The 10884-nt window shown below is 42.1% G+C and overlaps 1 long non-coding RNA gene across 1 annotated transcript in view; it reads left to right on the top strand.

Moving 5' to 3' along the window:
* Nucleotides 1-10290, top strand: part of LOC118406308 — a 30242-nt gene extending 19952 nt beyond the window's left edge. Inside the window, exons 2-3 of the long non-coding RNA XR_004830023.1 lie at nt 9033-9160; nt 9488-10290. This is a non-coding gene — a long non-coding RNA (uncharacterized LOC118406308). The remainder of the gene's footprint in view (nt 1-9032; nt 9161-9487) is intronic.
* Nucleotides 10291-10884: the final 594 nt, after the last annotated feature.

The following is a 10884-nucleotide window of genomic DNA, read 5'->3' as shown; positions in this document are numbered from 1 at the left end:
GATGTGAACGGGCCCTGATATAAAAAGTCGACCGAGCGCTCTACGCGTGGCACCGTGGACTTCCAAACACCTGTATTGACTTCCCCTGTCAGACTTCGCCATAACTCAGAAATTGATTGGCGAAATCGGACGATAAGCCAAGTCATTAAGATCTACCGATTCCACAACCATGTGTAATTCACCTGCCTTTTGTTTACAGACGTTTGTTTTCGTGTAAACATTGCCAAGTGATTGCAAGGCACATTTTATTTCAATGGGTAGCGCGGTGTCTGAGCGTTGGTTCCGCAGTTTGAACAGCGGTTGTTGTTAACACGTCGAATCGTTACTGTGTTTGCCTACAAGACTTGAGCCCCTTTCTAAGGTGAGGACTTACGCGTGGCGGAACAAAGGCTCGCGCTCCCAAGAACAAAGAATGGCGGTGGCGAAATCCGGGTAGAAACTCTACAGAGAGTCTACACCATTTTCGCTTTTATTTTTCTCGCCCGACCTCTTTACACTGGGTTCGCGGCAATTTTTCTGATCAACGCTTTTGAACTCACCGAGCTGACAACCCCCCACCCTACACGCACATGCACACGCATACACACACACACACACACACACACACACACACACACACACACACGTATACGCACGCACACACACACACACACGCACACACACACACACAACACACGCACACAACCACACACACACACACACGCACACGCACGCACACACACACACACACACACACACACACACACACACACACACAAATATCTATATATGCATATGCATACACACAACACACGCTCACACATACGCACGTACACACAAAAAACGCACTGGCGCAAATACAGACAGCACGCACTGAATACACACGTACATACATGTACACACAACACACACACACATACACATACACATACACAGAGAAATGATGTACAAGTTTGTTGTAAACGCTCGACTGCCTCTTTAGCTCACCCCCGCAATGTCAAAGTCATATCACCGGTTCCATACAAATACATGCGTGCTGCTCTATTGTACACCAACAAAGAAAAACCTCACACACGACATCGCCTAGTCAAAACAGGAAATATACGACATTAGGCAAGCAAAATGTATCGGAATTTCTCCGTCATTGTCGCTAATTCTTACAAACTAATTTCAAACCAACTTACATCTGTCATTTTCCATACACGCTTTAGAAATCCAAATGAATAATAGGAAACGCGGCTAGAAAGAAAGAAATGTTAGAAGTTGTACAGACACAGACAATGACCTGTATGTTTGTATTCCTGCATATGCTACAAGTTACTTCTATAGTGCATGTGATCTGTGGTTTTTAAAGAAATGTCTGTATCAGAACCACGTATATAGACTGTGAGGAATATTGATTGCATTTTGCAATGGACGCAAACTCAGTGTCAAAACCCGTAAAGTCTTCTTTCCGTAGTTCGGAAAGTGTGCTTAAATATTTGTTTTCGTGCTGTGCTGAACCTTCTAGTAGCACCAGATGTTCGAAGGCAACATCGGATTTTTTTGTAGCCCCTCTATCTTACATAGACTTCCTAGTGACTCCGAACATTAGTTATATTATCATTTAAAATCAATATGGCTACCAGAATCATATATATACGTAATATCCATTACGTGTACGTGATCCATACGTCATATTCACTGAAGATAAAAATTCATCGAGTTTGTGAAAATTACATGATCTTAACCTCCCATTTGATATAAATTGTGTACCTTCTATATTTTAAAAGTATTTAAACTGCTGATATGTAATCTACAACTCTTTTTACAGAGATATAGTCTGTGAACGGCATCGATTTTATGAACGATTTTCGCCTTTGATCTTTGTATGTATTCTCTGATATGTGTACATATACTATCTTGTATTACCAGTCATGCAAATAATAAAAGATTGATTAGCCTTGGGTATCGATTAAAGGGTATGTTGATAAACCAAGTAAACCAAACAGGAATAGCTAACCACACAGGAATAACTAACGATGTGGAAAAGAGTTTCTTGAAGTTTATTAAATACTTACTAACTTTATCAATATTCATTATTAGATCATCTTGGTAGTTTGACACCTAATTGTGTCAAGTGAGAGCCCACCCCCTTGAAATTGAGAGAGGGCGGTACAAAAAGCTACCTGTGGGCGAAAGAACCTGTAACCATTGTATTGCAAAACCGGTGGAAGACGAAATACATTTTATTTCTAACTGCCTCTCCAATGACCAGGAAAGAAAGGAGTTATTTGAAGAGGTTTGCAAAACACACAAAAATTTCCAAACGCTTACCGACGAAAACAAAACTATAAAGCTGTTAACGTCACATAACCCACTCCTCATAGAAAAAGTGGGGTACTTCGTCTTCCACTGCTTCCAGAAAAGAAGTCAAACCCCAAATGCGTAGATTGTAGCTCTCAGCAGTCATTGATAGAATAGTCACTTGTTTACACTTGTCACCATTGTTATCTACACCAAATTACTTTATTTTATGTATGTTTATATATTCTGTATGCTTCATGTTGCAATTAGCCCTCAGGCAAGAACTTGCAAATAAACTTCAATTAATCACACAGTTCTATTGATTTAAATCCTTTATCTGTACTAGAAATAAGCAGGCATCACATGGCCCAACAACAATACATCGTCGGAGGTTACACTCCGTTTCGGGGTAATAATAACCATTCTGCCACTGTTTTTCGAGGCTAATGATACATACTGTCGGTATTAAAGTGGACTTTGAAGGACAAGAATAACAGGATGAACTGGACATCTGAGTGATAATCAGGTATAAGTGACACGCGTTACCGGGCCTTGGTCTATATCGATTCCACATTCTTCGCTCAGACGACCATTGCCGGGATATCAAAGTCGATTCACGAACTGTTTGAACGTCTCTTAGCACAAAGTTTTCGTGACGCCATTTATCGATTAAGTGCCGACCACTTTGTCATGGAATAAACGAATATCCATACTTTATCCAGTTGTTACTGTTATCGGAATACTAAAAATGTTTCATCGACAAAAAAACAAACAACGAACGATATCAGTATTTTGCGACGAATATCCCTTTAATCTGTAGATACTTTTTTCCCTGTAAATAGCAGTTCTCTGGCAAATAGCAAGAATGTAGAATACTAGAAATGAAGGAATGGAGAGAACCAGTGAAAAACGTGAAGATATATTATAATAATTAGAATAATGCTATGACCAAAAATGGTATACACCATAGGCATTTACCAGTATTGTGGGGTATAATGATCTCCAACTTAACACGGGTAGAAGTCTGACAGGCGGACTTTTTGGTAGTTTAATAGTTTAACATCTGCTTGGAGATTAGGAGGAACAACTCTGTAAATACGAACCAAATATTGTTGCCTGTTGAATTTCAATAAATTTTCGTCCATGCGTCAAAGAGGAAGAATAGGGAATTTAGACATTATAAGCTGGACTCGCCAGACCAAGGAGACTTTGGTCTGACCAATAGTGGTCTTAATCTCAAAGCAGATGTAGAGGGCAAAATCTTATCTCTTTTCACTCTTGCGATGTTGAATGAGAAAGCTTCTAGCATGGTGTAGCAAACATATCATGCTTCTAGTATAGCGAAACTAGAAACTACTTGTATATTCAGAGGTGTTATGATTTCGTCTTTCTGCATCTGTGTTGTGTTTGGCCCAGAAACCAGAGGCCCCGTGTTCAAATCCTATCACGCTACCGATCTTGAGCTCCTGGGAAAAGCACGACTTTCCTTTCCCCACCCTGGTGTAAAAATGGGTACCCGACTTCGGTTGGGAAGGTAAAAGGCAGTGGAAAAAGAGAGATGGGGTTCACCTTTCAATACCGTGCCCTAGACACGGTGGATAACAAGTACATGTACTTCAGCCCACTACCTGGCCTTCCGACCAAGCCACAAGTTTTTGGCGGGAGAAGAACAGCTGACATGTTTGTTCACACAGCGGTGACAATGACCTGCAGTAATGAGGCGGGAACGTCCGGAATTTTTACAACGCTTCCGGGAGGAAGGATTAGTCAAATTATCACCCGGTCTTGGCGGGAAACTTGCACGTGTAAACTATCGTCTGCAGACAACAACATGGCTCTTGTCTCCGAAAACACACACATTCTAGCCTTTATGTGTAGATAAGCAACATTTATTGAAAAAGCGACAATCATTGAGAAAGGAAGAACAAGACATGAGAGAAAACTCTTTATCTTCAGATATATTTTCGCCTTGCATTGTTTCTGGGGCCCCACAGCACACAAAAATAGATCACAGTAGTCTGGGTACCATTAACAGCTACTATACATCTGTCCACCATATGAGGGAGTAATAACAACAGCCAATGGCGATAATTCGATCAGGGCCAAGTTTGTCTTTGACCAATAGCAGGCGACGCAATGTAGTTTGTGTGCTTCATTCTTTGTTTTGTTGTCTGCCAGTGGCTACAGATGCCTCCTATACTTCGGAAAGTATATGTCCACGTACGTCTGACCGTTTCCAAAATCATATCCAGTTGCTTGAGTAACTGCTATTCGGTGTATCTGGATGTCTAACCTCCATCGACGTACATGTATTCACTAATTCAGTATCAAGAAGTAGATTCATTTGACCAAATTACTGTAATATTGTAATCATATGCCATTTTTATGACCTGTACTCAATTCGCAATGAGCGTGCAACAAAATGTGTTCTGTGTTTTTCCAATACATGTAAAAGGAAGAGCGTGAGTGTATTTTTTTCGACTACTACTATATCTGCGCGATTCGACCTCTGCTTGGAGAGTAGTCACATACTGTCATGGAAAAGCCGGCTCCTCTACGAACCGACAGTTGGACACCAAAGTCCGACAATCGTGCATCTATGATCTAAACTTCGGAACAAGGATTAGATTGTGTAAAGTTGTAGTCCATACAAGTTTCGTATATATGGCACCACTGGCGCCGAAAGAGACACTTTCACACCTTGGTGACAATGAGTAGGATAATCCGCCCAGTGGCCATTTTATGGAGCTATAAAACAATTTACGGTAAATGAAATAGTCGGTACTGGCCAGACAAGTAGAAATGATAGGACGGGCGGCAGAAAAGATAGACAGCTCTAGAACCAGCCAGGATAGCAACGCCTCCCTCAAGTAGCTCTAGCTTTCTTTATACATGATCACTCACTCACTCACTCACTCACTCACTCACTCAATCACTCACTCACTCACTCACTCACTCACTCACTCACTCACTCACTCACACTCACACACACTCACTCACTCACTCACTCACACACTCTCACACTCACTCACACTCCCCCCCCCCCTACACACACACACTCACTCAGACTTACTCACTCACACTCACATACACACTCACACACACACACACACACACACACACACACACACACACACACACACACACACACACAAACTTACACACTCACTCACTCAGTCTTGGAGTGTCTGGTCCGTTGCGACAAGGAGCTTTTATCCTTGGTTGCGATGATCGGAAAATCGTGTAAAGTGCCTTTTCCAGGGGGGTCAAGATCGGTAGCTTGACAGAATATGAACCATGCCACCCCACCTCACAATAATTTCGCGTCTTCCAACATTCCAAACGACGCCTATTCTAATATCCCTTACTCGAGTATTCGCACGTTCATTTGTGAAGTCGAAGTTTCTTTTTTCCTCTGCCAAAAAGGTTCCGGACCGATTTTGAACACACTCTATAATTAGAGCCTAATTTGTAGCTCGGGTAATTGTACAAGTCGCCCCGGGTGCCACACAGGGCCCAGTCTCCCCTCTTCTAGCCTTTTTTGTGCGAGCCGAAAAGTCGTCAGTCTGTCTATAAAGGCCGGATAGGTCGGGGTCAATTGGGGTTAAAGCGTCTAATCATGAAGTCACTGAGCCAAAACCAACGGTTTCCATACATCACTTCTTACTGTCAACATTTGAAATAAATGGCTAGAAAATGCTCACATAGAAGTCCAATTCCAATAACATTTTGGTGAAATTATAATTTGACGTATCAGAATGCCAAAGTTGAGTATTGAGTATCCGTTTTAAAACGCTAAGAAAGTACGGAAACTGAAGAATGATTTTAAGGATATTCAGGGCCCTTGGACTTAGGCCAATGTCTTCCAAACCATTGCACCAATCCAATACAACTTAAAGACGTTTGTGTGTATGAATGGGGAAGGTCAATTGGGGTTAAGCACCGGCTCGCCCAGGTTACGGGCGATTCATCAGAGCTCGGCGGGGTCAGGTCACGGGCGGCCCGCAGACAGCACTGACAATCAGCGGTGGTGAAGACATCGGCGGTCGTTATCAGAGCGTGCAAGGCAAACTGGCGTAAGGGTACAATTATGGGCATCGGTCTAGGTTTAACTTCTGGGGGAGGGGGTATACTTTTAGGTGTACCAAAAACGTGTATGTAGAGATTTTGTCTACTTCTGTCAATAATTTCTGTAAGCTCCAAGCAGATACTGGTCAGCTTTTGATTACTGTTTTTGCGGCATTTTGAGGCTCAATTTCCAAGCAGATCGTAATAGTAGGCAAAATAGTAACGCGTTCCTCAAATTTCTAAGGGCAAGCTGCTCCATGGAATCGCGAGTTTGAATTGTTGCGATTTCACCTTTCTAAATATCCCTTGACTATTTGAGATATTGGTCTGTAGCGACGAGCGGAAATACAGTGACTTGTTATAGAAACCCTTTTTGTGGGAAATCCGAATTAAACTGATGCTTGGCGCTTGTTTGATGGACAAATAATCACAATAGTAATTCGTAATTGTGTTGAACATAAGTCTATACAAATCTGAAGAAAGCTCATTAGTCTATAAATGTTTAACTTTAGGCTCTTTCACTGATTATGTAACTTTGGCGCAGTTTTTCTGTTCGAAATCCTGTCAAAATTTGTTTCCTGGTTGGTTCATGGAGCCAAAATCGAACATTAGAACGCATAAATAACTCCCTGTTTGAACCAAGTACAAAGAAAACAAAAGAAAAGAATAAAAACTATCGCACGTCTCGCCCAATTTGACTTACACTTCAGGTACTGCCAGGTACATAGACGATAATCTCCAAGCAGATCCTACAATGGCATAAGATAGTACCAAACTGGAAAAGGAGTGTAGTCAGCCAAAAGGTGTCCATTTGCCTTGTAGCGAAACACACTCCTAAGCCGGCTTCACTCCTCTGCCAGCTTTTGATACTATCTTATGCTACCGTAGGATCTGCTTGGAGATTCATAGACGAGTGTTTTCCCCGCACATAGATAGAGGTTGAAACTGCATTTTGAGAAAGATCGCAAGGGTGGTTGCTTGGTCGTTTTGTGGATACTTACTAGTAGAATATTCAATAGTATCGGTAATGCACAGAACATAGGACGTACACGTGTGATAATGAAACACAACGTCACGCATACTTGTATGACCATCGCCACATTATCCAAGAACATGTAAATGTTGGTCCGACTTGCTTTACGCACTGCATGCGTATTTCTAGTTGTATATAGGACAAGTCTTGAAAAGGCAGACCTCTAGAAAATGGTACTAAATGTCTGGAAAACCTAAGGGAAAAATTACACTACATTTACTTGGCATGAGAACTGACCACTTGTTGCACGGCTGTCGTAATGACCACTTGGGCCACTCCTTTCCTGAGAACTGACCACTTGCACTGCGGTCGTAATGACCACTATCTGCGTCTACAATCTACGGTCAGTATTTCCTGGCTGTGGTCAGTGGTGGTCAGCTGTTCAGTTTCCCGACATTTGACACAATAAGTAGCCCAATTACGGTCCGAGTCAAAGGGGACAACCTCGCACCCCCTCCGGCTAGCTTTCACACGGACACGGGTCCGGACAACGCCGCTTGGCGGGACGGCCTGAGTGCCCTGGGGTCCCGCCGGGAAAATTGACCAGCCTGTGTGCCGTGTAGAGCAGAGGGTAGACAGTCGCCGACTTCTCCCCTTCAGTCAAAAGAAAAACAATTTAGACAAGCGAAGTTTGACGTTTCCGACTATTGTTCGTCCACTCTTCACCTGACAGACCCCCCGCAGCGACGCCGTATGGTCAGGGCGACTGGACATTGTTAACCGCACCCAAAGTGGACACCGGCCAAATGACCGATGGTCTGGCACGTGTGACGCTGTCCAGTTGGCGTCCGAAGTGGTCTGGGTAACTGCTGGACAGTCTCTCACAATTTCGCACAAGTTAAAACAGAAGAGAGTTACACCAAAGAATTTGAAGAATTGGGTCTTTTACTTCAACCAACGACTTTCAGCCCAAATTCGGGCAAAAAAAGGTTTTCTCCAAAAGTCACTGCCAAAGTCTCCAAAAGTCACACAACTTGTTACGTAACGGTCTATGTAATTTTTTCTCAGGCTCTTTATGAATATCAATTGCTCCTCAAATGATCGTCCATTCGTTTGTCGGCGGTCCACTCCTCCTTACTGGCCGGTACAATCAATCGAGACTACATTTTAGGCCGGACGAAATTGTTCAGCTACATTACCTACATTAATTATGTCGACTAAAAAGTACAAGGTACTGGAAAAGCTCTGTAAATTCCTTTACACAAGTTTTAAAAAGAGAGAAGAGACTCTGTAGATTTTAGATGATATAAATTGTAACCTCCTAACACCTTACTTCAGTTATCTAACTCTATGCATTTAGCCCATGTTGGGCAGGAATATGCAATAAACATAATTGTCATTGTTATCATAGTCTTGTGACTCTTGTCTAAATATAAAGTATTCGAACGGCATTACATTGCGATAGTCATTACATGTAACAAATGTACGTTTTGCTCAGTTTGTATTGTTTGTTATATTGTTGACTAAAAGTGAACAGAAATTGAATCGATATTGTTTGGTATTTCATTAACTAAATGTTAGTAGAAGTTGAATCTCAGCTATTATACAGTGTGCCTTGTATTTATCAACTTTGAACATGTTTTGTTTTGACCTGTACTTAACCCAGTGTGGTAAAAATGTACAATAGAGGTCTGAATTCATTTCAATGTAATAAATCCGACTTTAGGAACGGATGGGGGTCCTGAATGATGGACAACTGACGACATCCAGGCGTTTTGTCTGTCTCCCCAGAGTTCAGAGGTCACGCACCTTGACTGCCAACGTCCCAGGCGCTTCCCCGGTCAGGTCACAAAGGTCAGTGTTAAAACGTCTTCAATATGGCTTCCAGGGTTCCTGACACACGTAAGTGTTATGTAGTATCCGTCCTGTCCACTCCACGTCCCACGCACTTCCCCTTATCTGATTCTGATAGTTGGACGGAAATAAAAAGCAGGAAAGTGTGTTTTCTACCTGCATGGCTCTGGTCATTATGGAGCTGTGACCTGTGACCTTTGGTTTGTACAGTCTCGTACATCAAGTTTAGACCACAGTGACTGGATTGTTTGGTTGATTTTATTTTCTAAGATAGGGGAAGACATATTGTTTTTGCTTTTCATTTCTTTTTATTTCTGCTTCTGTCAGGAGCCAAGCAGAGCTTAGATAGCCATGAACCAAACAGGGCTTTGAACCAGGGTATTGAAGGCAGCCAGTCGGAGATGGCAGACTTCACCCCATTGCATATCATCTTATTTGCGAAGGAACAGTTGGAAATAAATTGTGTTGCGTCTACCAACATGTACTCGTACAATGACCTCTGTTTCCCTTCTCAGTATATTGTGGTGTATTTGGGTGAACGGTGACTTGAAAAACACAGAAGAATACTGAATTTATTCATTTTTATGTTCTTCGAATTCAGAAACGTGGACACATATTGGAGGGCCTGCATGCTCCTTTCCGTACGGTGTATGCAGCCTATTTTGATTTCCCATATATTTCGCTGGAAAAGCCGTTTGATTCATGTTATTTGCAGGGTAAATATGCGTAATTTTCTTCCTCAGTAGTCGGAACCCCCATGCAGAACCTCATATTGATGTTCTAAAAAAACAAAACAATTCCACGGTATCTTGTGCTATCTTCTTGAATACACGGATGGATCTTGACGATGGTACATATCGTGAATAGAAGGACACAATATTGCTCCTTTCCCCAGACGCCCCAAACTCCAGATGTTACGCACCTGGTTGGAATAACCGTTAGGTCACAGCAAGTAAATTTTATGGATGGTATCCCCTCACGACTGCAAAAATAGTAAGATATGGCGAGAAAAGAACAGAGACAAGAATAGTAGAGAAAAGAATAAGAAAAAAAGCAAGATGACTGAGTTTTCACAAAAGAGACCATAAACGTTGTAACAAGGAAGTGACAAAATAGCGTACCTCAGCAAACAGGTACTAGTAATTAATAAAAAAGGCCCGTCAAAGTAGAACTGCAACTGTAAACATGTAGACTTGCCATACTCGTGAGAGTGGCCGTCCATCAATTAATTCAAGAAGTGTGCTGGTGTAGTAAAAGTGACACTCGTGTGGTAGACTGGTATCACTTACATTGTACCAAGTTGGCAACTACGTTCATGTCTATAGTGGTACTGCCTCGCTATAGTATAACACAACATAAGTTCCAATTTTAGTACTTTTTCGTCATGTTGACCATCTCAAAAGAAGTAAAATAGTCCCCCACCCCCCGACATCAGACGAAATGTTTTGAGGGCGCTGATGCCATCTATAACATTTACTTGCTGTGGCCTTTAATAGTCAAAACAATGCGGACGAGGGAAGCCTTTCACAATGTACAAAATTACAGCTTTCTGGCGTGTAGAATTACCGCAATACTCTGGGATCAGGGGACAAAAGTGGAGATTGTAGAACGTTTTGTACAACAATTAAAGTTGGTTCCGAACTCTCAACACAGCTGTGGCAACGAGTGTCGAATTACTTGTTTTTCTAACCCCCCTCTGTCTTCCTGACCAATAAGGTATATGT

This window comes from Branchiostoma floridae, chromosome 19, assembly GCF_000003815.2.
Source record: "Branchiostoma floridae strain S238N-H82 chromosome 19, Bfl_VNyyK, whole genome shotgun sequence".
Lineage (NCBI taxonomy): Eukaryota > Metazoa > Chordata > Leptocardii > Amphioxiformes > Branchiostomatidae > Branchiostoma > Branchiostoma floridae.
Note: the sequence above shows the minus strand (reverse complement) of the source record. Positions and strands in the feature narration are given on the sequence as shown.